Raw genomic sequence first — 15,291 nt, 5'->3', positions numbered from 1 at the left:
CATTGAGGCTAATGTCAGAGCAGGCGACACCCCCATCCCCATTTTGAGAGAGGTCTAAAAACAGTTTTCCCTGACCGGGAATCGAACCCGGGCCGCGGCGGTGAGAGCGCCGAATCCTAGCCACTAGACCACCAGGGAGAGCTTGGCTTCTTCTGCTCGCTGTCAAACACGACGACCAAGTTGCAAAATGAAGCCAGTCAAAAGGCAAAGACTTCCACCGAACCTTAAGTTCCCTGACCGGGAATCGAACCCGGGCCGCGGCGGTGAAAGCGCCGAATCCTAGCCACTAGACCACCAGGGACACACGTCAAAGAGGCTTGCGTCAGCAAGGGCTTTTTTTCTTTCGTGTCTGAACTGGAGGATGGGAGACCGCATGGCTTCCTCGCAGATAAAGCCTCCCACTTGCTCACCCTTCGATAGCTCAGTTGGTAGAGCGGAGGACTGTAGGTCAAACACGGTTAGAAATCCTTAGGTCGCTGGTTCAAATCCGGCTCGAAGGAGGGATGTTTTGGCGTAGAAATCTGGCCAGAATGCATTGAGGCTAATGTCAGAGCAGGCGACACCCCCATCCCCATTTTGAGAGAGGTCTAAAAACAGTTTTCCCTGACCGGGAATCGAACCCGGGCCGCGGCGGTGAGAGCGCCGAATCCTAGCCACTAGACCACCAGGGAGAGCTTGGCTTCTTCTGCTCGCTGTCAAACACGACGACCAAGTTGCAAAATGAAGCCAGTCAAAAGGCAAAGACTTCCACCGAACCTTAAGTTCCCTGACCGGGAATCGAACCCGGGCCGCGGCGGTGAAAGCGCCGAATCCTAGCCACTAGACCACCAGGGACACACGTCAAAGAGGCTTGCGTCAGCAAGGGCTTTTTTTCTTTCGTGTCTGAACTGGAGGATGGGAGACCGCATGGCTTCCTCGCAGATAAAGCCTCCCACTTGCTCACCCTTCGATAGCTCAGTTGGTAGAGCGGAGGACTGTAGGTCAAACACGGTTAGAAATCCTTAGGTCGCTGGTTCAAATCCGGCTCGAAGGAGGGATGTTTTGGCGTAGAAATCTGGCCAGAATGCATTGAGGCTAATGTCAGAGCAGGCGACACCCCCATCCCCATTTTGAGAGAGGTCTAAAAACAGTTTTCCCTGACCGGGAATCGAACCCGGGCCGCGGCGGTGAGAGCGCCGAATCCTAGCCACTAGACCACCAGGGAGAGCTTGGCTTCTTCTGCTCGCTGTCAAACACGACGACCAAGTTGCAAAATGAAGCCAGTCAAAAGGCAAAGACTTCCACCGAACCTTAAGTTCCCTGACCGGGAATCGAACCCGGGCCGCGGCGGTGAAAGCGCCGAATCCTAGCCACTAGACCACCAGGGACACACGTCAAAGAGGCTTGCGTCAGCAAGGGCTTTTTTTCTTTCGTGTCTGAACTGGAGGATGGGAGACCGCATGGCTTCCTCGCAGATAAAGCCTCCCACTTGCTCACCCTTCGATAGCTCAGTTGGTAGAGCGGAGGACTGTAGGTCAAACACGGTTAGAAATCCTTAGGTCGCTGGTTCAAATCCGGCTCGAAGGAGGGATGTTTTGGCGTAGAAATCTGGCCAGAATGCATTGAGGCTAATGTCAGAGCAGGCGACACCCCCATCCCCATTTTGAGAGAGGTCTAAAAACAGTTTTCCCTGACCGGGAATCGAACCCGGGCCGCGGCGGTGAGAGCGCCGAATCCTAGCCACTAGACCACCAGGGAGAGCTTGGCTTCTTCTGCTCGCTGTCAAACACGACGACCAAGTTGCAAAATGAAGCCAGTCAAAAGGCAAAGACTTCCACCGAACCTTAAGTTCCCTGACCGGGAATCGAACCCGGGCCGCGGCGGTGAAAGCGCCGAATCCTAGCCACTAGACCACCAGGGACACACGTCAAAGAGGCTTGCGTCAGCAAGGGCTTTTTTTCTTTCGTGTCTGAACTGGAGGATGGGAGACCGCATGGCTTCCTCGCAGATAAAGCCTCCCACTTGCTCACCCTTCGATAGCTCAGTTGGTAGAGCGGAGGACTGTAGGTCAAACACGGTTAGAAATCCTTAGGTCGCTGGTTCAAATCCGGCTCGAAGGAGGGATGTTTTGGCGTAGAAATCTGGCCAGAATGCATTGAGGCTAATGTCAGAGCAGGCGACACCCCCATCCCCATTTTGAGAGAGGTCTAAAAACAGTTTTCCCTGACCGGGAATCGAACCCGGGCCGCGGCGGTGAGAGCGCCGAATCCTAGCCACTAGACCACCAGGGAGAGCTTGGCTTCTTCTGCTCGCTGTCAAACACGACGACCAAGTTGCAAAATGAAGCCAGTCAAAAGGCAAAGACTTCCACCGAACCTTAAGTTCCCTGACCGGGAATCGAACCCGGGCCGCGGCGGTGAAAGCGCCGAATCCTAGCCACTAGACCACCAGGGACACACGTCAAAGAGGCTTGCGTCAGCAAGGGCTTTTTTTCTTTCGTGTCTGAACTGGAGGATGGGAGACCGCATGGCTTCCTCGCAGATAAAGCCTCCCACTTGCTCACCCTTCGATAGCTCAGTTGGTAGAGCGGAGGACTGTAGGTCAAACACGGTTAGAAATCCTTAGGTCGCTGGTTCAAATCCGGCTCGAAGGAGGGATGTTTTGGCGTAGAAATCTGGCCAGAATGCATTGAGGCTAATGTCAGAGCAGGCGACACCCCCATCCCCATTTTGAGAGAGGTCTAAAAACAGTTTTCCCTGACCGGGAATCGAACCCGGGCCGCGGCGGTGAGAGCGCCGAATCCTAGCCACTAGACCACCAGGGAGAGCTTGGCTTCTTCTGCTCGCTGTCAAACACGACGACCAAGTTGCAAAATGAAGCCAGTCAAAAGGCAAAGACTTCCACCGAACCTTAAGTTCCCTGACCGGGAATCGAACCCGGGCCGCGGCGGTGAAAGCGCCGAATCCTAGCCACTAGACCACCAGGGACACACGTCAAAGAGGCTTGCGTCAGCAAGGGCTTTTTTTCTTTCGTGTCTGAACTGGAGGATGGGAGACCGCATGGCTTCCTCGCAGATAAAGCCTCCCACTTGCTCACCCTTCGATAGCTCAGTTGGTAGAGCGGAGGACTGTAGGTCAAACACGGTTAGAAATCCTTAGGTCGCTGGTTCAAATCCGGCTCGAAGGAGGGATGTTTTGGCGTAGAAATCTGGCCAGAATGCATTGAGGCTAATGTCAGAGCAGGCGACACCCCCATCCCCATTTTGAGAGAGGTCTAAAAACAGTTTTCCCTGACCGGGAATCGAACCCGGGCCGCGGCGGTGAGAGCGCCGAATCCTAGCCACTAGACCACCAGGGAGAGCTTGGCTTCTTCTGCTCGCTGTCAAACACGACGACCAAGTTGCAAAATGAAGCCAGTCAAAAGGCAAAGACTTCCACCGAACCTTAAGTTCCCTGACCGGGAATCGAACCCGGGCCGCGGCGGTGAAAGCGCCGAATCCTAGCCACTAGACCACCAGGGACACACGTCAAAGAGGCTTGCGTCAGCAAGGGCTTTTTTTCTTTCGTGTCTGAACTGGAGGATGGGAGACCGCATGGCTTCCTCGCAGATAAAGCCTCCCACTTGCTCACCCTTCGATAGCTCAGTTGGTAGAGCGGAGGACTGTAGGTCAAACACGGTTAGAAATCCTTAGGTCGCTGGTTCAAATCCGGCTCGAAGGAGGGATGTTTTGGCGTAGAAATCTGGCCAGAATGCATTGAGGCTAATGTCAGAGCAGGCGACACCCCCATCCCCATTTTGAGAGAGGTCTAAAAACAGTTTTCCCTGACCGGGAATCGAACCCGGGCCGCGGCGGTGAGAGCGCCGAATCCTAGCCACTAGACCACCAGGGAGAGCTTGGCTTCTTCTGCTCGCTGTCAAACACGACGACCAAGTTGCAAAATGAAGCCAGTCAAAAGGCAAAGACTTCCACCGAACCTTAAGTTCCCTGACCGGGAATCGAACCCGGGCCGCGGCGGTGAAAGCGCCGAATCCTAGCCACTAGACCACCAGGGACACACGTCAAAGAGGCTTGCGTCAGCAAGGGCTTTTTTTCTTTCGTGTCTGAACTGGAGGATGGGAGACCGCATGGCTTCCTCGCAGATAAAGCCTCCCACTTGCTCACCCTTCGATAGCTCAGTTGGTAGAGCGGAGGACTGTAGGTCAAACACGGTTAGAAATCCTTAGGTCGCTGGTTCAAATCCGGCTCGAAGGAGGGATGTTTTGGCGTAGAAATCTGGCCAGAATGCATTGAGGCTAATGTCAGAGCAGGCGACACCCCCATCCCCATTTTGAGAGAGGTCTAAAAACAGTTTTCCCTGACCGGGAATCGAACCCGGGCCGCGGCGGTGAGAGCGCCGAATCCTAGCCACTAGACCACCAGGGAGAGCTTGGCTTCTTCTGCTCGCTGTCAAACACGACGACCAAGTTGCAAAATGAAGCCAGTCAAAAGGCAAAGACTTCCACCGAACCTTAAGTTCCCTGACCGGGAATCGAACCCGGGCCGCGGCGGTGAAAGCGCCGAATCCTAGCCACTAGACCACCAGGGACACACGTCAAAGAGGCTTGCGTCAGCAAGGGCTTTTTTTCTTTCGTGTCTGAACTGGAGGATGGGAGACCGCATGGCTTCCTCGCAGATAAAGCCTCCCACTTGCTCACCCTTCGATAGCTCAGTTGGTAGAGCGGAGGACTGTAGGTCAAACACGGTTAGAAATCCTTAGGTCGCTGGTTCAAATCCGGCTCGAAGGAGGGATGTTTTGGCGTAGAAATCTGGCCAGAATGCATTGAGGCTAATGTCAGAGCAGGCGACACCCCCATCCCCATTTTGAGAGAGGTCTAAAAACAGTTTTCCCTGACCGGGAATCGAACCCGGGCCGCGGCGGTGAGAGCGCCGAATCCTAGCCACTAGACCACCAGGGAGAGCTTGGCTTCTTCTGCTCGCTGTCAAACACGACGACCAAGTTGCAAAATGAAGCCAGTCAAAAGGCAAAGACTTCCACCGAACCTTAAGTTCCCTGACCGGGAATCGAACCCGGGCCGCGGCGGTGAAAGCGCCGAATCCTAGCCACTAGACCACCAGGGACACACGTCAAAGAGGCTTGCGTCAGCAAGGGCTTTTTTTCTTTCGTGTCTGAACTGGAGGATGGGAGACCGCATGGCTTCCTCGCAGATAAAGCCTCCCACTTGCTCACCCTTCGATAGCTCAGTTGGTAGAGCGGAGGACTGTAGGTCAAACACGGTTAGAAATCCTTAGGTCGCTGGTTCAAATCCGGCTCGAAGGAGGGATGTTTTGGCGTAGAAATCTGGCCAGAATGCATTGAGGCTAATGTCAGAGCAGGCGACACCCCCATCCCCATTTTGAGAGAGGTCTAAAAACAGTTTTCCCTGACCGGGAATCGAACCCGGGCCGCGGCGGTGAGAGCGCCGAATCCTAGCCACTAGACCACCAGGGAGAGCTTGGCTTCTTCTGCTCGCTGTCAAACACGACGACCAAGTTGCAAAATGAAGCCAGTCAAAAGGCAAAGACTTCCACCGAACCTTAAGTTCCCTGACCGGGAATCGAACCCGGGCCGCGGCGGTGAAAGCGCCGAATCCTAGCCACTAGACCACCAGGGACACACGTCAAAGAGGCTTGCGTCAGCAAGGGCTTTTTTTCTTTCGTGTCTGAACTGGAGGATGGGAGACCGCATGGCTTCCTCGCAGATAAAGCCTCCCACTTGCTCACCCTTCGATAGCTCAGTTGGTAGAGCGGAGGACTGTAGGTCAAACACGGTTAGAAATCCTTAGGTCGCTGGTTCAAATCCGGCTCGAAGGAGGGATGTTTTGGCGTAGAAATCTGGCCAGAATGCATTGAGGCTAATGTCAGAGCAGGCGACACCCCCATCCCCATTTTGAGAGAGGTCTAAAAACAGTTTTCCCTGACCGGGAATCGAACCCGGGCCGCGGCGGTGAGAGCGCCGAATCCTAGCCACTAGACCACCAGGGAGAGCTTGGCTTCTTCTGCTCGCTGTCAAACACGACGACCAAGTTGCAAAATGAAGCCAGTCAAAAGGCAAAGACTTCCACCGAACCTTAAGTTCCCTGACCGGGAATCGAACCCGGGCCGCGGCGGTGAAAGCGCCGAATCCTAGCCACTAGACCACCAGGGACACACGTCAAAGAGGCTTGCGTCAGCAAGGGCTTTTTTTCTTTCGTGTCTGAACTGGAGGATGGGAGACCGCATGGCTTCCTCGCAGATAAAGCCTCCCACTTGCTCACCCTTCGATAGCTCAGTTGGTAGAGCGGAGGACTGTAGGTCAAACACGGTTAGAAATCCTTAGGTCGCTGGTTCAAATCCGGCTCGAAGGAGGGATGTTTTGGCGTAGAAATCTGGCCAGAATGCATTGAGGCTAATGTCAGAGCAGGCGACACCCCCATCCCCATTTTGAGAGAGGTCTAAAAACAGTTTTCCCTGACCGGGAATCGAACCCGGGCCGCGGCGGTGAGAGCGCCGAATCCTAGCCACTAGACCACCAGGGAGAGCTTGGCTTCTTCTGCTCGCTGTCAAACATGACGACCAAGTTGCAAAATGAAGCCAGTCAAAAGGCAAAGACTTCCACCGAACCTTAAGTTCCCTGACCGGGAATCGAACCCGGGCCGCGGCGGTGAAAGCGCCGAATCCTAGCCACTAGACCACCAGGGACACACGTCAAAGAGGCTTGCGTCAGCAAGGGCTTTTTTTCTTTCGTGTCTGAACTGGAGGATGGGAGACCGCATGGCTTCCTCGCAGATAAAGCCTCCCACTTGCTCACCCTTCGATAGCTCAGTTGGTAGAGCGGAGGACTGTAGGTCAAACACGGTTAGAAATCCTTAGGTCGCTGGTTCAAATCCGGCTCGAAGGAGGGATGTTTTGGCGTAGAAATCTGGCCAGAATGCATTGAGGCTAATGTCAGAGCAGGCGACACCCCCATCCCCATTTTGAGAGAGGTCTAAAAACAGTTTTCCCTGACCGGGAATCGAACCCGGGCCGCGGCGGTGAGAGCGCCGAATCCTAGCCACTAGACCACCAGGGAGAGCTTGGCTTCTTCTGCTCGCTGTCAAACATGACGACCAAGTTGCAAAATGAAGCCAGTCAAAAGGCAAAGACTTCCACCGAACCTTAAGTTCCCTGACCGGGAATCGAACCCGGGCCGCGGCGGTGAAAGCGCCGAATCCTAGCCACTAGACCACCAGGGACACACGTCAAAGAGGCTTGCGTCAGCAAGGGCTTTTTTTCTTTCGTGTCTGAACTGGAGGATGGGAGACCGCATGGCTTCCTCGCAGATAAAGCCTCCCACTTGCTCACCCTTCGATAGCTCAGTTGGTAGAGCGGAGGACTGTAGGTCAAACACGGTTAGAAATCCTTAGGTCGCTGGTTCAAATCCGGCTCGAAGGAGGGATGTTTTGGCGTAGAAATCTGGCCAGAATGCATTGAGGCTAATGTCAGAGCAGGCGACACCCCCATCCCCATTTTGAGAGAGGTCTAAAAACAGTTTTCCCTGACCGGGAATCGAACCCGGGCCGCGGCGGTGAGAGCGCCGAATCCTAGCCACTAGACCACCAGGGAGAGCTTGGCTTCTTCTGCTCGCTGTCAAACATGACGACCAAGTTGCAAAATGAAGCCAGTCAAAAGGCAAAGACTTCCACCGAACCTTAAGTTCCCTGACCGGGAATCGAACCCGGGCCGCGGCGGTGAAAGCGCCGAATCCTAGCCACTAGACCACCAGGGACACACGTCAAAGAGGCTTGCGTCAGCAAGGGCTTTTTTTCTTTCGTGTCTGAACTGGAGGATGGGAGACCGCATGGCTTCCTCGCAGATAAAGCCTCCCACTTGCTCACCCTTCGATAGCTCAGTTGGTAGAGCGGAGGACTGTAGGTCAAACACGGTTAGAAATCCTTAGGTCGCTGGTTCAAATCCGGCTCGAAGGAGGGATGTTTTGGCGTAGAAATCTGGCCAGAATGCATTGAGGCTAATGTCAGAGCAGGCGACACCCCCATCCCCATTTTGAGAGAGGTCTAAAAACAGTTTTCCCTGACCGGGAATCGAACCCGGGCCGCGGCGGTGAGAGCGCCGAATCCTAGCCACTAGACCACCAGGGACACACGTCAAAGAGGCTTGCGTCAGCAAGGGCTTTTTTTCTTTCGTGTCTGAACTGGAGGATGGGAGACCGCATGCCTTCCTCGCAGATAAAGCCTCCCACTTGCTCACCCTTCGATAGCTCAGTTGGTAGAGCGGAGGACTGTAGGTCAAACACGGTTAGAAATCCTTAGGTCGCTGGTTCAAATCCGGCTCGAAGGAGGGATGTTTTGGCGTAGAAATCTGGCCAGAATGCATTGAGGCTAATGTCAGAGCAGGCGACACCCCCATCCCCATTTTGAGAGAGGTCTAAAAACAGTTTTCCCTGACCGGGAATCGAACCCGGGCCGCGGCGGTGAGAGCGCCGAATCCTAGCCACTAGACCACCAGGGAGAGCTTGGCTTCTTCTGCTCGCTGTCAAACATGACGACCAAGTTGCAAAATGAAGCCAGTCAAAAGGCAAAGACTTCCACCGAACCTTAAGTTCCCTGACCGGGAATCGAACCCGGGCCGCGGCGGTGAAAGCGCCGAATCCTAGCCACTAGACCACCAGGGACACACGTCAAAGAGGCTTGCGTCAGCAAGGGCTTTTTTTCTTTCGTGTCTGAACTGGAGGATGGGAGACCGCATGCCTTCCTCGCAGATAAAGCCTCCCACTTGCTCACCCTTCGATAGCTCAGTTGGTAGAGCGGAGGACTGTAGGTCAAACACGGTTAGAAATCCTTAGGTCGCTGGTTCAAATCCGGCTCGAAGGAGGGATGTTTTGGCGTAGAAATCTGGCCAGAATGCATTGAGGCTAATGTCAGAGCAGGCGACACCCCCATCCCCATTTTGAGAGAGGTCTAAAAACAGTTTTCCCTGACCGGGAATCGAACCCGGGCCGCGGCGGTGAGAGCGCCGAATCCTAGCCACTAGACCACCAGGGAGAGCTTGGCTTCTTCTGCTCGCTGTCAAACATGACGACCAAGTTGCAAAATGAAGCCAGTCAAAAGGCAAAGACTTCCACCGAACCTTAAGTTCCCTGACCGGGAATCGAACCCGGGCCGCGGCGGTGAAAGCGCCGAATCCTAGCCACTAGACCACCAGGGACACACGTCAAAGAGGCTTGCGTCAGCAAGGGCTTTTTTTCTTTCGTGTCTGAACTGGAGGATGGGAGACCGCATGGCTTCCTCGCAGATAAAGCCTCCCACTTGCTCACCCTTCGATAGCTCAGTTGGTAGAGCGGAGGACTGTAGGTCAAACACGGTTAGAAATCCTTAGGTCGCTGGTTCAAATCCGGCTCGAAGGAGGGATGTTTTGGCGTAGAAATCTGGCCAGAATGCATTGAGGCTAATGTCAGAGCAGGCGACACCCCCATCCCCATTTTGAGAGAGGTCTAAAAACAGTTTTCCCTGACCGGGAATCGAACTCGGGCCGCGGCGGTGAGAGCGCCGAATCCTAGCCACTAGACCACCAGGGAGAGCTTGGCTTCTTCTGCTCGCTGTCAAACATGACGACCAAGTTGCAAAATGAAGCCAGTCAAAAGGCAAAGACTTCCACCGAACCTTAAGTTCCCTGACCGGGAATCGAACCCGGGCCGCGGCGGTGAAAGCGCCGAATCCTAGCCACTAGACCACCAGGGACACACGTCAAAGAGGCTTGCGTCAGCAAGGGCTTTTTTTCTTTCGTGTCTGAACTGGAGGATGGGAGACCGCATGCCTTCCTCGCAGATAAAGCCTCCCACTTGCTCACCCTTCGATAGCTCAGTTGGTAGAGCGGAGGACTGTAGGTCAAACACGGTTAGAAATCCTTAGGTCGCTGGTTCAAATCCGGCTCGAAGGAGGGATGTTTTGGCGTAGAAATCTGGCCAGAATGCATTGAGGCTAATGTCAGAGCAGGCGACACCCCCATCCCCATTTTGAGAGAGGTCTAAAAACAGTTTTCCCTGACCGGGAATCGAACCCGGGCCGCGGCGGTGAGAGCGCCGAATCCTAGCCACTAGACCACCAGGGACACACGTCAAAGAGGCTTGCGTCAGCAAGGGCTTTTTTTCTTTCGTGTCTGAACTGGAGGATGGGAGACCGCATGGCTTCCTCGCAGATAAAGCCTCCCACTTGCTCACCCTTCGATAGCTCAGTTGGTAGAGCGGAGGACTGTAGGTCAAACACGGTTAGAAATCCTTAGGTCGCTGGTTCAAATCCGGCTCGAAGGAGGGATGTTTTGGCGTAGAAATCTGGCCAGAATGCATTGAGGCTAATGTCAGAGCAGGCGACACCCCCATCCCCATTTTGAGAGAGGTCTAAAAACAGTTTTCCCTGACCGGGAATCGAACCCGGGCCGCGGCGGTGAGAGCGCCGAATCCTAGCCACTAGACCACCAGGGAGAGCTTGGCTTCTTCTGCTCGCTGTCAAACATGACGACCAAGTTGCAAAATGAAGCCAGTCAAAAGGCAAAGACTTCCACCGAACCTTAAGTTCCCTGACCGGGAATCGAACCCGGGCCGCGGCGGTGAAAGCGCCGAATCCTAGCCACTAGACCACCAGGGACACACGTCAAAGAGGCTTGCGTCAGCAAGGGCTTTTTTTCTTTCGTGTCTGAACTGGAGGATGGGAGACCGCATGGCTTCCTCGCAGATAAAGCCTCCCACTTGCTCACCCTTCGATAGCTCAGTTGGTAGAGCGGAGGACTGTAGGTCAAACACGGTTAGAAATCCTTAGGTCGCTGGTTCAAATCCGGCTCGAAGGAGGGATGTTTTGGCGTAGAAATCTGGCCAGAATGCATTGAGGCTAATGTCAGAGCAGGCGACACCCCCATCCCCATTTTGAGAGAGGTCTAAAAACAGTTTTCCCTGACCGGGAATCGAACTCGGGCCGCGGCGGTGAGAGCGCCGAATCCTAGCCACTAGACCACCAGGGAGAGCTTGGCTTCTTCTGCTCGCTGTCAAACATGACGACCAAGTTGCAAAATGAAGCCAGTCAAAAGGCAAAGACTTCCACCGAACCTTAAGTTCCCTGACCGGGAATCGAACCCGGGCCGCGGCGGTGAGAGCGCCGAATCCTAGCCACTAGACCACCAGGGACACACGTCAAAGAGGCTTGCGTCAGCAAGGGCTTTTTTTCTTTCGTGTCTGAACTGGAGGATGGGAGACCGCATGCCTTCCTCGCAGATAAAGCCTCCCACTTGCTCACCCTTCGATAGCTCAGTTGGTAGAGCGGAGGACTGTAGGTCAAACACGGTTAGAAATCCTTAGGTCGCTGGTTCAAATCCGGCTCGAAGGAGGGATGTTTTGGCGTAGAAATCTGGCCAGAATGCATTGAGGCTAATGTCAGAGCAGGCGACACCCCCATCCCCATTTTGAGAGAGGTCTAAAAACAGTTTTCCCTGACCGGGAATCGAACCCGGGCCGCGGCGGTGAGAGCGCCGAATCCTAGCCACTAGACCACCAGGGACACACGTCAAAGAGGCTTGCGTCAGCAAGGGCTTTTTTTCTTTCGTGTCTGAACTGGAGGATGGGAGACCGCATGCCTTCCTCGCAGATAAAGCCTCCCACTTGCTCACCCTTCGATAGCTCAGTTGGTAGAGCGGAGGACTGTAGGTCAAACACGGTTAGAAATCCTTAGGTCGCTGGTTCAAATCCGGCTCGAAGGAGGGATGTTTTGGCGTAGAAATCTGGCCAGAATGCATTGAGGCTAATGTCAGAGCAGGCGACACCCCCATCCCCATTTTGAGAGAGGTCTAAAAACAGTTTTCCCTGACCGGGAATCGAACTCGGGCCGCGGCGGTGAGAGCGCCGAATCCTAGCCACTAGACCACCAGGGAGAGCTTGGCTTCTTCTGCTCGCTGTCAAACATGACGACCAAGTTGCAAAATGAAGCCAGTCAAAAGGCAAAGACTTCCACCGAACCTTAAGTTCCCTGACCGGGAATCGAACCCGGGCTGCGGCGGTGAAAGCGCCGAATCCTAGCCACTAGACCACCAGGGACACACGTCAAAGAGGCTTGCATCAGCAAGAGCTTTTTTTCTTTCGTGTCTGAACTGGAGGATGGGAGACCGCATGCCTTCCTCGCAGATAAAGCCTCCCACTTGCTCACCCTTCGATAGCTCAGTTGGTAGAGCGGAGGACTGTAGGTCAAACACGGTTAGAAATCCTTAGGTCGCTGGTTCAAATCCGGCTCGAAGGAGGGATGTTTTGGCGTAGAAATCTGGCCAGAATGCATTGAGGCTAATGTCAGAGCAGGCGACACCCCCATCCCCATTTTGAGAGAGGTCTAAAAACAGTTTTCCCTGACCGGGAATCGAACCCGGGCCGCGGCGGTGAGAGCGCCGAATCCTAGCCACTAGACCACCAGGGAGAGCTTGGCTTCTTCTGCTCGCTGTCAAACATGACGACCAAGTTGCAAAATGAAGCCAGTCAAAAGGCAAAGACTTCCACCGAACCTTAAGTTCCCTGACCGGGAATCGAACACGGGCCCGGCGGTGAAAGCGCCGAATCCTAGCCACTAGACCAACAGGGACACACGTCAAAGAGGCTTGCGTCAGCAAGGGCTTTTTTTCGTTCGTGTCTGAACTGGAGGATGGGAGACCGCATGGCTTCCTCGCAGATAAAGCCTCCCACTTGCTCACCCTTCGGTAGCTCAGTTGGTAGAGCGGAGGACTGTAGGTCAAACACGGTTAGAAATCCTTAGGTCGCTGGTTCAAATCCGGCTCGAAGGAGGGGTGTTTTGGCGTAGAAATCTGGCCAGAATGCATTGAGGCTAATGTCAGAGCAGGCGACACCCCCATCCCCATTTTGAGAGAGGTCTAAAAACAGTTTTCCCTGACCGGGAATCGAACCCGGGCCGCGGCGGTGAGAGCGCCGAATCCTAGCCACTAGACCACCAGGGAGAGCTTGGCTTCTTCTGCTCGCTGGCAAACATGACGACCAAGTTGCAAAATGAAGCCAGTCAAAAGGCAAAGACTTCCACCTAACCTTAAGTTCCCTGACCGGGAATCGAACCCGGGCCGCGGCGGTGAATGCTCCGAATCCTAGCCACTAGACCACCAGGGAGAGCTTGGCTTCTTCTGCTCGCTGTCAAACATGACGACCAAGTTGCAAAATGAAGCCAGTCAAAAGGCAAAGACTTCCACCGAACCTTAAGTTCCCTGACCGGGAATCGAACCCGGGCCGCGGCGGTGAGAGCACCGAATCCTAGCCACTAGACCACCAGGGAGAGCTTGGCTTCTTCTGCTCGCTGTCAAACACGACGACCAAGTTGCAAAATGAAGCCAGTCAAAAGGCAAAGACTTCCACCTAACCTTAAGTTCCCTGACCGGGAATCGAACCCGGGCCGCGGCGGTGAAAGCGCCGAATCCTAGCCACTAGACCACCAGGGACACACATCAAAGAGGCTTGCGTCAGCAAGGGCTTTTTTTCTTTCGTGTCTGAACTGGAGGATGGGAGACCGCATGCCTTCCTCGCAGATAAAGCCTCCCACTTGCTCACCCTTCGATAGCTCAGTTGGTAGAGCGGAGGACTGTAGGTCAAACACGGTTAGAAATCCTTAGGTCGCTGGTTCAAATCCGGCTCGAAGGAGGGATGTTTTGGCGTAGAAATCTGGCCAGAATGCATTGAGGCTAATGTCAGAGCAGGCGACACCCCCATCCCCATTTTGAGAGAGGTCTAAAAACAGTTTTCCCTGACCGGGAATCGAACTCGGGCCGCGGCGGTGAGAGCGCCGAATCCTAGCCACTAGACCACCAGGGAGAGCTTGGCTTCTTCTGCTCGCTGTCAAACACGACGACCAAGTTGCAAAATGAAGCCAGTCAAAAGGCAAAGACTTCCACCGAACCTTAACCCTGACCGGGAATCGAACCCGGGCCGCGGCGGTGAAAGCGCCGAATCCTAGCCACTAGACCACCAGGGACACACGTCAAAGAGGCTTGCGTCAGCAAGGGCTTTTTTTCTTTCGTGTCTGAACTGGAGGATGGGAGACCGCATGGCTTCCTCGCAGATAAAGCCTCCCACTTGCTCACCCTTCGATAGCTCAGTTGGTAGAGCGGAGGACTGTAGGTCAAACACGGTTAGAAATCCTTAGGTCGCTGGTTCAAATCCGGTTCGAAGGAGGGGTGTTTTGGCGTAGAAATCTGGCCAGAATGCATTGAGGCTAATGTCAGAGCAGGCGACACCCCCATCCCCATTTTGAGAGAGGTCTAAAAACAGTTTTCCCTGACCGGGAATCGAACCCGGGCCGCGGCGGTGAGAGCGCCGAATCCTAGCCACTAGACCACCAGGGAGAGCTTGGCTTCTTCTGCTCGCTGTCAAACACGACGACCAAGTTGCAAAATGAAGCCAGTCAAAAGGCAAAGAATTCCACCGAACCTTAACCCTGACCGGGAATCGAACCCGGGCCGCGGCGGTGAAAGCGCCGAATCCTAGCCACTAGACCACCAGGGACACACGTCAAAGAGGCTTGCGTCAGCAAGGGCTTTTTTTCTTTCGTGTCTGAACTGGAGGATGGGAGACCGCATGGCTTCCTCGCAGATAAAGCCTCCCACTTGCTCACCCTTCGATAGCTCAGTTGGTAGAGCGGAGGACTGTAGGTCAAACACGGTTAGAAATCCTTAGGTCGCTGGTTCAAATCCGGCTCGAAGGAGGGATGTTTTGGCGTAGAAATCTGGCCAGAATGCATTGAGGCTAATGTCAGAGCAGGCGACACCCCCATCCCCATTTTGAGAGAGGTCTAAAAACAGTTTTCCCTGACCGGGAATCGAACCCGGGCCGCGGCGGTGAGAGCGCCGAATCCTAGCCACTAGACCACCAGGGAGAGCTTGGCTTCTTCTGCTCGCTGTCAAACACGACGACCAAGTTGCAAAATGAAGCCAGTCAAAAGGCAAAGACTTCCACCGAACCTTAAGTTCCCTGACCGGGAATCGAACCCGGGCCGCGGCGGTGAGAGCGCCGAATCCTAGCCACTAGACCACCAGGGACACACGTCAAAGAGGCTTGCGTCAGCAAGGGCTTTTTTTCTTTCGTGTCTGAACTGGAGGATGGGAGACCGCATGCCTTCCTCGCAGATAAAGCCTCCCACTTGCTCACCCTTCGATAGCTCAGTTGGTAGAGCGGAGGACTGTAGGTCAAACACGGTTAGAAATCCTTAGGTCGCTGGTTCAAATCTGGCTCGAAGGAGGGATGTTTTGGCGTAGAAATCTGGCCAGAATGCATT

At 54.4% G+C, this 15,291-nt stretch overlaps 84 non-coding genes across 84 annotated transcripts; 29 read left to right on the top strand and 55 right to left on the bottom strand.

Moving 5' to 3' along the window:
- Nucleotides 1-66: 66 nt before the first annotated feature.
- trnae-cuc lies at nucleotides 67-138 on the bottom strand. Its single transcript has one exon. It is a non-coding gene; the product is annotated as a tRNA-Glu (tRNA).
- Nucleotides 139-229: 91 nt separating this feature from the next.
- On the bottom strand, nucleotides 230-301 carry trnae-uuc. Its single transcript has one exon. It is a non-coding gene; the product is annotated as a tRNA-Glu (tRNA).
- Nucleotides 302-410: 109 nt separating this feature from the next.
- Nucleotides 411-500, top strand: trnay-gua. Its single transcript is given in 2 exon segments — nucleotides 411-447; nucleotides 465-500. It is a non-coding gene; the product is annotated as a tRNA-Tyr (tRNA).
- A 99-nt stretch (nucleotides 501-599) lies between these two features.
- On the bottom strand, nucleotides 600-671 carry trnae-cuc. The gene has a single exon. It is a non-coding gene; the product is annotated as a tRNA-Glu (tRNA).
- Nucleotides 672-762: 91 nt separating this feature from the next.
- On the bottom strand, nucleotides 763-834 carry trnae-uuc. Its single transcript has one exon. It is a non-coding gene; the product is annotated as a tRNA-Glu (tRNA).
- A 109-nt stretch (nucleotides 835-943) lies between these two features.
- Nucleotides 944-1,033, top strand: trnay-gua. Its single transcript is given in 2 exon segments — nucleotides 944-980; nucleotides 998-1,033. It is a non-coding gene; the product is annotated as a tRNA-Tyr (tRNA).
- Nucleotides 1,034-1,132: 99 nt separating this feature from the next.
- On the bottom strand, nucleotides 1,133-1,204 carry trnae-cuc. The gene has a single exon. It is a non-coding gene; the product is annotated as a tRNA-Glu (tRNA).
- Nucleotides 1,205-1,295: 91 nt separating this feature from the next.
- Nucleotides 1,296-1,367, bottom strand: trnae-uuc. Its single transcript has one exon. It is a non-coding gene; the product is annotated as a tRNA-Glu (tRNA).
- Nucleotides 1,368-1,476: 109 nt separating this feature from the next.
- On the top strand, nucleotides 1,477-1,566 carry trnay-gua. Its single transcript is given in 2 exon segments — nucleotides 1,477-1,513; nucleotides 1,531-1,566. It is a non-coding gene; the product is annotated as a tRNA-Tyr (tRNA).
- A 99-nt stretch (nucleotides 1,567-1,665) lies between these two features.
- Nucleotides 1,666-1,737, bottom strand: trnae-cuc. Its single transcript has one exon. It is a non-coding gene; the product is annotated as a tRNA-Glu (tRNA).
- Nucleotides 1,738-1,828: 91 nt separating this feature from the next.
- Nucleotides 1,829-1,900, bottom strand: trnae-uuc. The gene has a single exon. It is a non-coding gene; the product is annotated as a tRNA-Glu (tRNA).
- Nucleotides 1,901-2,009: 109 nt separating this feature from the next.
- On the top strand, nucleotides 2,010-2,099 carry trnay-gua. The gene is given in 2 exon segments: nucleotides 2,010-2,046; nucleotides 2,064-2,099. It is a non-coding gene; the product is annotated as a tRNA-Tyr (tRNA).
- A 99-nt stretch (nucleotides 2,100-2,198) lies between these two features.
- On the bottom strand, nucleotides 2,199-2,270 carry trnae-cuc. The gene has a single exon. It is a non-coding gene; the product is annotated as a tRNA-Glu (tRNA).
- A 91-nt stretch (nucleotides 2,271-2,361) lies between these two features.
- Nucleotides 2,362-2,433, bottom strand: trnae-uuc. The gene has a single exon. It is a non-coding gene; the product is annotated as a tRNA-Glu (tRNA).
- Nucleotides 2,434-2,542: 109 nt separating this feature from the next.
- On the top strand, nucleotides 2,543-2,632 carry trnay-gua. The gene is given in 2 exon segments: nucleotides 2,543-2,579; nucleotides 2,597-2,632. It is a non-coding gene; the product is annotated as a tRNA-Tyr (tRNA).
- A 99-nt stretch (nucleotides 2,633-2,731) lies between these two features.
- Nucleotides 2,732-2,803, bottom strand: trnae-cuc. Its single transcript has one exon. It is a non-coding gene; the product is annotated as a tRNA-Glu (tRNA).
- A 91-nt stretch (nucleotides 2,804-2,894) lies between these two features.
- Nucleotides 2,895-2,966, bottom strand: trnae-uuc. Its single transcript has one exon. It is a non-coding gene; the product is annotated as a tRNA-Glu (tRNA).
- Nucleotides 2,967-3,075: 109 nt separating this feature from the next.
- On the top strand, nucleotides 3,076-3,165 carry trnay-gua. Its single transcript is given in 2 exon segments — nucleotides 3,076-3,112; nucleotides 3,130-3,165. It is a non-coding gene; the product is annotated as a tRNA-Tyr (tRNA).
- A 99-nt stretch (nucleotides 3,166-3,264) lies between these two features.
- On the bottom strand, nucleotides 3,265-3,336 carry trnae-cuc. The gene has a single exon. It is a non-coding gene; the product is annotated as a tRNA-Glu (tRNA).
- A 91-nt stretch (nucleotides 3,337-3,427) lies between these two features.
- On the bottom strand, nucleotides 3,428-3,499 carry trnae-uuc. The gene has a single exon. It is a non-coding gene; the product is annotated as a tRNA-Glu (tRNA).
- Nucleotides 3,500-3,608: 109 nt separating this feature from the next.
- Nucleotides 3,609-3,698, top strand: trnay-gua. Its single transcript is given in 2 exon segments — nucleotides 3,609-3,645; nucleotides 3,663-3,698. It is a non-coding gene; the product is annotated as a tRNA-Tyr (tRNA).
- Nucleotides 3,699-3,797: 99 nt separating this feature from the next.
- trnae-cuc lies at nucleotides 3,798-3,869 on the bottom strand. Its single transcript has one exon. It is a non-coding gene; the product is annotated as a tRNA-Glu (tRNA).
- A 91-nt stretch (nucleotides 3,870-3,960) lies between these two features.
- Nucleotides 3,961-4,032, bottom strand: trnae-uuc. Its single transcript has one exon. It is a non-coding gene; the product is annotated as a tRNA-Glu (tRNA).
- A 109-nt stretch (nucleotides 4,033-4,141) lies between these two features.
- trnay-gua lies at nucleotides 4,142-4,231 on the top strand. Its single transcript is given in 2 exon segments — nucleotides 4,142-4,178; nucleotides 4,196-4,231. It is a non-coding gene; the product is annotated as a tRNA-Tyr (tRNA).
- Nucleotides 4,232-4,330: 99 nt separating this feature from the next.
- On the bottom strand, nucleotides 4,331-4,402 carry trnae-cuc. Its single transcript has one exon. It is a non-coding gene; the product is annotated as a tRNA-Glu (tRNA).
- Nucleotides 4,403-4,493: 91 nt separating this feature from the next.
- trnae-uuc lies at nucleotides 4,494-4,565 on the bottom strand. Its single transcript has one exon. It is a non-coding gene; the product is annotated as a tRNA-Glu (tRNA).
- Nucleotides 4,566-4,674: 109 nt separating this feature from the next.
- trnay-gua lies at nucleotides 4,675-4,764 on the top strand. The gene is given in 2 exon segments: nucleotides 4,675-4,711; nucleotides 4,729-4,764. It is a non-coding gene; the product is annotated as a tRNA-Tyr (tRNA).
- Nucleotides 4,765-4,863: 99 nt separating this feature from the next.
- On the bottom strand, nucleotides 4,864-4,935 carry trnae-cuc. Its single transcript has one exon. It is a non-coding gene; the product is annotated as a tRNA-Glu (tRNA).
- A 91-nt stretch (nucleotides 4,936-5,026) lies between these two features.
- Nucleotides 5,027-5,098, bottom strand: trnae-uuc. The gene has a single exon. It is a non-coding gene; the product is annotated as a tRNA-Glu (tRNA).
- A 109-nt stretch (nucleotides 5,099-5,207) lies between these two features.
- Nucleotides 5,208-5,297, top strand: trnay-gua. Its single transcript is given in 2 exon segments — nucleotides 5,208-5,244; nucleotides 5,262-5,297. It is a non-coding gene; the product is annotated as a tRNA-Tyr (tRNA).
- Nucleotides 5,298-5,396: 99 nt separating this feature from the next.
- On the bottom strand, nucleotides 5,397-5,468 carry trnae-cuc. Its single transcript has one exon. It is a non-coding gene; the product is annotated as a tRNA-Glu (tRNA).
- Nucleotides 5,469-5,559: 91 nt separating this feature from the next.
- On the bottom strand, nucleotides 5,560-5,631 carry trnae-uuc. The gene has a single exon. It is a non-coding gene; the product is annotated as a tRNA-Glu (tRNA).
- Nucleotides 5,632-5,740: 109 nt separating this feature from the next.
- On the top strand, nucleotides 5,741-5,830 carry trnay-gua. The gene is given in 2 exon segments: nucleotides 5,741-5,777; nucleotides 5,795-5,830. It is a non-coding gene; the product is annotated as a tRNA-Tyr (tRNA).
- A 99-nt stretch (nucleotides 5,831-5,929) lies between these two features.
- On the bottom strand, nucleotides 5,930-6,001 carry trnae-cuc. Its single transcript has one exon. It is a non-coding gene; the product is annotated as a tRNA-Glu (tRNA).
- A 91-nt stretch (nucleotides 6,002-6,092) lies between these two features.
- trnae-uuc lies at nucleotides 6,093-6,164 on the bottom strand. Its single transcript has one exon. It is a non-coding gene; the product is annotated as a tRNA-Glu (tRNA).
- Nucleotides 6,165-6,273: 109 nt separating this feature from the next.
- Nucleotides 6,274-6,363, top strand: trnay-gua. Its single transcript is given in 2 exon segments — nucleotides 6,274-6,310; nucleotides 6,328-6,363. It is a non-coding gene; the product is annotated as a tRNA-Tyr (tRNA).
- Nucleotides 6,364-6,462: 99 nt separating this feature from the next.
- Nucleotides 6,463-6,534, bottom strand: trnae-cuc. Its single transcript has one exon. It is a non-coding gene; the product is annotated as a tRNA-Glu (tRNA).
- Nucleotides 6,535-6,625: 91 nt separating this feature from the next.
- trnae-uuc lies at nucleotides 6,626-6,697 on the bottom strand. Its single transcript has one exon. It is a non-coding gene; the product is annotated as a tRNA-Glu (tRNA).
- Nucleotides 6,698-6,806: 109 nt separating this feature from the next.
- trnay-gua lies at nucleotides 6,807-6,896 on the top strand. Its single transcript is given in 2 exon segments — nucleotides 6,807-6,843; nucleotides 6,861-6,896. It is a non-coding gene; the product is annotated as a tRNA-Tyr (tRNA).
- Nucleotides 6,897-6,995: 99 nt separating this feature from the next.
- On the bottom strand, nucleotides 6,996-7,067 carry trnae-cuc. Its single transcript has one exon. It is a non-coding gene; the product is annotated as a tRNA-Glu (tRNA).
- Nucleotides 7,068-7,158: 91 nt separating this feature from the next.
- trnae-uuc lies at nucleotides 7,159-7,230 on the bottom strand. The gene has a single exon. It is a non-coding gene; the product is annotated as a tRNA-Glu (tRNA).
- A 109-nt stretch (nucleotides 7,231-7,339) lies between these two features.
- trnay-gua lies at nucleotides 7,340-7,429 on the top strand. The gene is given in 2 exon segments: nucleotides 7,340-7,376; nucleotides 7,394-7,429. It is a non-coding gene; the product is annotated as a tRNA-Tyr (tRNA).
- Nucleotides 7,430-7,528: 99 nt separating this feature from the next.
- On the bottom strand, nucleotides 7,529-7,600 carry trnae-cuc. The gene has a single exon. It is a non-coding gene; the product is annotated as a tRNA-Glu (tRNA).
- A 91-nt stretch (nucleotides 7,601-7,691) lies between these two features.
- On the bottom strand, nucleotides 7,692-7,763 carry trnae-uuc. The gene has a single exon. It is a non-coding gene; the product is annotated as a tRNA-Glu (tRNA).
- Nucleotides 7,764-7,872: 109 nt separating this feature from the next.
- trnay-gua lies at nucleotides 7,873-7,962 on the top strand. Its single transcript is given in 2 exon segments — nucleotides 7,873-7,909; nucleotides 7,927-7,962. It is a non-coding gene; the product is annotated as a tRNA-Tyr (tRNA).
- Nucleotides 7,963-8,061: 99 nt separating this feature from the next.
- Nucleotides 8,062-8,133, bottom strand: trnae-cuc. Its single transcript has one exon. It is a non-coding gene; the product is annotated as a tRNA-Glu (tRNA).
- Nucleotides 8,134-8,242: 109 nt separating this feature from the next.
- On the top strand, nucleotides 8,243-8,332 carry trnay-gua. The gene is given in 2 exon segments: nucleotides 8,243-8,279; nucleotides 8,297-8,332. It is a non-coding gene; the product is annotated as a tRNA-Tyr (tRNA).
- Nucleotides 8,333-8,431: 99 nt separating this feature from the next.
- Nucleotides 8,432-8,503, bottom strand: trnae-cuc. Its single transcript has one exon. It is a non-coding gene; the product is annotated as a tRNA-Glu (tRNA).
- A 91-nt stretch (nucleotides 8,504-8,594) lies between these two features.
- On the bottom strand, nucleotides 8,595-8,666 carry trnae-uuc. Its single transcript has one exon. It is a non-coding gene; the product is annotated as a tRNA-Glu (tRNA).
- A 109-nt stretch (nucleotides 8,667-8,775) lies between these two features.
- trnay-gua lies at nucleotides 8,776-8,865 on the top strand. The gene is given in 2 exon segments: nucleotides 8,776-8,812; nucleotides 8,830-8,865. It is a non-coding gene; the product is annotated as a tRNA-Tyr (tRNA).
- Nucleotides 8,866-8,964: 99 nt separating this feature from the next.
- Nucleotides 8,965-9,036, bottom strand: trnae-cuc. The gene has a single exon. It is a non-coding gene; the product is annotated as a tRNA-Glu (tRNA).
- Nucleotides 9,037-9,127: 91 nt separating this feature from the next.
- On the bottom strand, nucleotides 9,128-9,199 carry trnae-uuc. The gene has a single exon. It is a non-coding gene; the product is annotated as a tRNA-Glu (tRNA).
- Nucleotides 9,200-9,308: 109 nt separating this feature from the next.
- On the top strand, nucleotides 9,309-9,398 carry trnay-gua. Its single transcript is given in 2 exon segments — nucleotides 9,309-9,345; nucleotides 9,363-9,398. It is a non-coding gene; the product is annotated as a tRNA-Tyr (tRNA).
- A 99-nt stretch (nucleotides 9,399-9,497) lies between these two features.
- Nucleotides 9,498-9,569, bottom strand: trnae-cuc. The gene has a single exon. It is a non-coding gene; the product is annotated as a tRNA-Glu (tRNA).
- A 91-nt stretch (nucleotides 9,570-9,660) lies between these two features.
- trnae-uuc lies at nucleotides 9,661-9,732 on the bottom strand. The gene has a single exon. It is a non-coding gene; the product is annotated as a tRNA-Glu (tRNA).
- Nucleotides 9,733-9,841: 109 nt separating this feature from the next.
- On the top strand, nucleotides 9,842-9,931 carry trnay-gua. The gene is given in 2 exon segments: nucleotides 9,842-9,878; nucleotides 9,896-9,931. It is a non-coding gene; the product is annotated as a tRNA-Tyr (tRNA).
- Nucleotides 9,932-10,030: 99 nt separating this feature from the next.
- trnae-cuc lies at nucleotides 10,031-10,102 on the bottom strand. The gene has a single exon. It is a non-coding gene; the product is annotated as a tRNA-Glu (tRNA).
- A 109-nt stretch (nucleotides 10,103-10,211) lies between these two features.
- Nucleotides 10,212-10,301, top strand: trnay-gua. Its single transcript is given in 2 exon segments — nucleotides 10,212-10,248; nucleotides 10,266-10,301. It is a non-coding gene; the product is annotated as a tRNA-Tyr (tRNA).
- A 99-nt stretch (nucleotides 10,302-10,400) lies between these two features.
- Nucleotides 10,401-10,472, bottom strand: trnae-cuc. The gene has a single exon. It is a non-coding gene; the product is annotated as a tRNA-Glu (tRNA).
- A 91-nt stretch (nucleotides 10,473-10,563) lies between these two features.
- Nucleotides 10,564-10,635, bottom strand: trnae-uuc. The gene has a single exon. It is a non-coding gene; the product is annotated as a tRNA-Glu (tRNA).
- A 109-nt stretch (nucleotides 10,636-10,744) lies between these two features.
- On the top strand, nucleotides 10,745-10,834 carry trnay-gua. The gene is given in 2 exon segments: nucleotides 10,745-10,781; nucleotides 10,799-10,834. It is a non-coding gene; the product is annotated as a tRNA-Tyr (tRNA).
- Nucleotides 10,835-10,933: 99 nt separating this feature from the next.
- trnae-cuc lies at nucleotides 10,934-11,005 on the bottom strand. Its single transcript has one exon. It is a non-coding gene; the product is annotated as a tRNA-Glu (tRNA).
- Nucleotides 11,006-11,096: 91 nt separating this feature from the next.
- trnae-cuc lies at nucleotides 11,097-11,168 on the bottom strand. The gene has a single exon. It is a non-coding gene; the product is annotated as a tRNA-Glu (tRNA).
- Nucleotides 11,169-11,277: 109 nt separating this feature from the next.
- Nucleotides 11,278-11,367, top strand: trnay-gua. The gene is given in 2 exon segments: nucleotides 11,278-11,314; nucleotides 11,332-11,367. It is a non-coding gene; the product is annotated as a tRNA-Tyr (tRNA).
- A 99-nt stretch (nucleotides 11,368-11,466) lies between these two features.
- On the bottom strand, nucleotides 11,467-11,538 carry trnae-cuc. Its single transcript has one exon. It is a non-coding gene; the product is annotated as a tRNA-Glu (tRNA).
- A 109-nt stretch (nucleotides 11,539-11,647) lies between these two features.
- trnay-gua lies at nucleotides 11,648-11,737 on the top strand. Its single transcript is given in 2 exon segments — nucleotides 11,648-11,684; nucleotides 11,702-11,737. It is a non-coding gene; the product is annotated as a tRNA-Tyr (tRNA).
- Nucleotides 11,738-11,836: 99 nt separating this feature from the next.
- On the bottom strand, nucleotides 11,837-11,908 carry trnae-cuc. Its single transcript has one exon. It is a non-coding gene; the product is annotated as a tRNA-Glu (tRNA).
- Nucleotides 11,909-11,999: 91 nt separating this feature from the next.
- On the bottom strand, nucleotides 12,000-12,071 carry trnae-uuc. The gene has a single exon. It is a non-coding gene; the product is annotated as a tRNA-Glu (tRNA).
- A 109-nt stretch (nucleotides 12,072-12,180) lies between these two features.
- On the top strand, nucleotides 12,181-12,270 carry trnay-gua. Its single transcript is given in 2 exon segments — nucleotides 12,181-12,217; nucleotides 12,235-12,270. It is a non-coding gene; the product is annotated as a tRNA-Tyr (tRNA).
- Nucleotides 12,271-12,369: 99 nt separating this feature from the next.
- Nucleotides 12,370-12,441, bottom strand: trnae-cuc. Its single transcript has one exon. It is a non-coding gene; the product is annotated as a tRNA-Glu (tRNA).
- A 271-nt stretch (nucleotides 12,442-12,712) lies between these two features.
- trnay-gua lies at nucleotides 12,713-12,802 on the top strand. Its single transcript is given in 2 exon segments — nucleotides 12,713-12,749; nucleotides 12,767-12,802. It is a non-coding gene; the product is annotated as a tRNA-Tyr (tRNA).
- Nucleotides 12,803-12,901: 99 nt separating this feature from the next.
- On the bottom strand, nucleotides 12,902-12,973 carry trnae-cuc. Its single transcript has one exon. It is a non-coding gene; the product is annotated as a tRNA-Glu (tRNA).
- Nucleotides 12,974-13,227: 254 nt separating this feature from the next.
- trnae-cuc lies at nucleotides 13,228-13,299 on the bottom strand. Its single transcript has one exon. It is a non-coding gene; the product is annotated as a tRNA-Glu (tRNA).
- Nucleotides 13,300-13,390: 91 nt separating this feature from the next.
- trnae-uuc lies at nucleotides 13,391-13,462 on the bottom strand. The gene has a single exon. It is a non-coding gene; the product is annotated as a tRNA-Glu (tRNA).
- A 109-nt stretch (nucleotides 13,463-13,571) lies between these two features.
- trnay-gua lies at nucleotides 13,572-13,661 on the top strand. Its single transcript is given in 2 exon segments — nucleotides 13,572-13,608; nucleotides 13,626-13,661. It is a non-coding gene; the product is annotated as a tRNA-Tyr (tRNA).
- Nucleotides 13,662-13,760: 99 nt separating this feature from the next.
- Nucleotides 13,761-13,832, bottom strand: trnae-cuc. The gene has a single exon. It is a non-coding gene; the product is annotated as a tRNA-Glu (tRNA).
- Nucleotides 13,833-13,918: 86 nt separating this feature from the next.
- Nucleotides 13,919-13,992, bottom strand: trnae-uuc. The gene has a single exon. It is a non-coding gene; the product is annotated as a tRNA-Glu (tRNA).
- A 109-nt stretch (nucleotides 13,993-14,101) lies between these two features.
- trnay-gua lies at nucleotides 14,102-14,191 on the top strand. Its single transcript is given in 2 exon segments — nucleotides 14,102-14,138; nucleotides 14,156-14,191. It is a non-coding gene; the product is annotated as a tRNA-Tyr (tRNA).
- A 99-nt stretch (nucleotides 14,192-14,290) lies between these two features.
- trnae-cuc lies at nucleotides 14,291-14,362 on the bottom strand. The gene has a single exon. It is a non-coding gene; the product is annotated as a tRNA-Glu (tRNA).
- An 86-nt stretch (nucleotides 14,363-14,448) lies between these two features.
- On the bottom strand, nucleotides 14,449-14,522 carry trnae-uuc. Its single transcript has one exon. It is a non-coding gene; the product is annotated as a tRNA-Glu (tRNA).
- Nucleotides 14,523-14,631: 109 nt separating this feature from the next.
- On the top strand, nucleotides 14,632-14,721 carry trnay-gua. Its single transcript is given in 2 exon segments — nucleotides 14,632-14,668; nucleotides 14,686-14,721. It is a non-coding gene; the product is annotated as a tRNA-Tyr (tRNA).
- A 99-nt stretch (nucleotides 14,722-14,820) lies between these two features.
- Nucleotides 14,821-14,892, bottom strand: trnae-cuc. Its single transcript has one exon. It is a non-coding gene; the product is annotated as a tRNA-Glu (tRNA).
- Nucleotides 14,893-14,983: 91 nt separating this feature from the next.
- Nucleotides 14,984-15,055, bottom strand: trnae-cuc. The gene has a single exon. It is a non-coding gene; the product is annotated as a tRNA-Glu (tRNA).
- Nucleotides 15,056-15,164: 109 nt separating this feature from the next.
- Nucleotides 15,165-15,254, top strand: trnay-gua. The gene is given in 2 exon segments: nucleotides 15,165-15,201; nucleotides 15,219-15,254. It is a non-coding gene; the product is annotated as a tRNA-Tyr (tRNA).
- The last annotated feature ends 37 nt before the right edge of the window (nucleotides 15,255-15,291 follow it).

The sequence above is a fragment of the Hypomesus transpacificus genome, chromosome 20, assembly GCF_021917145.1.
Source record: "Hypomesus transpacificus isolate Combined female chromosome 20, fHypTra1, whole genome shotgun sequence".
Taxonomy (NCBI): Eukaryota; Metazoa; Chordata; class Actinopteri; order Osmeriformes; family Osmeridae; genus Hypomesus; species Hypomesus transpacificus.
This window is presented reverse-complemented; position numbering and strand designations above follow the sequence as displayed.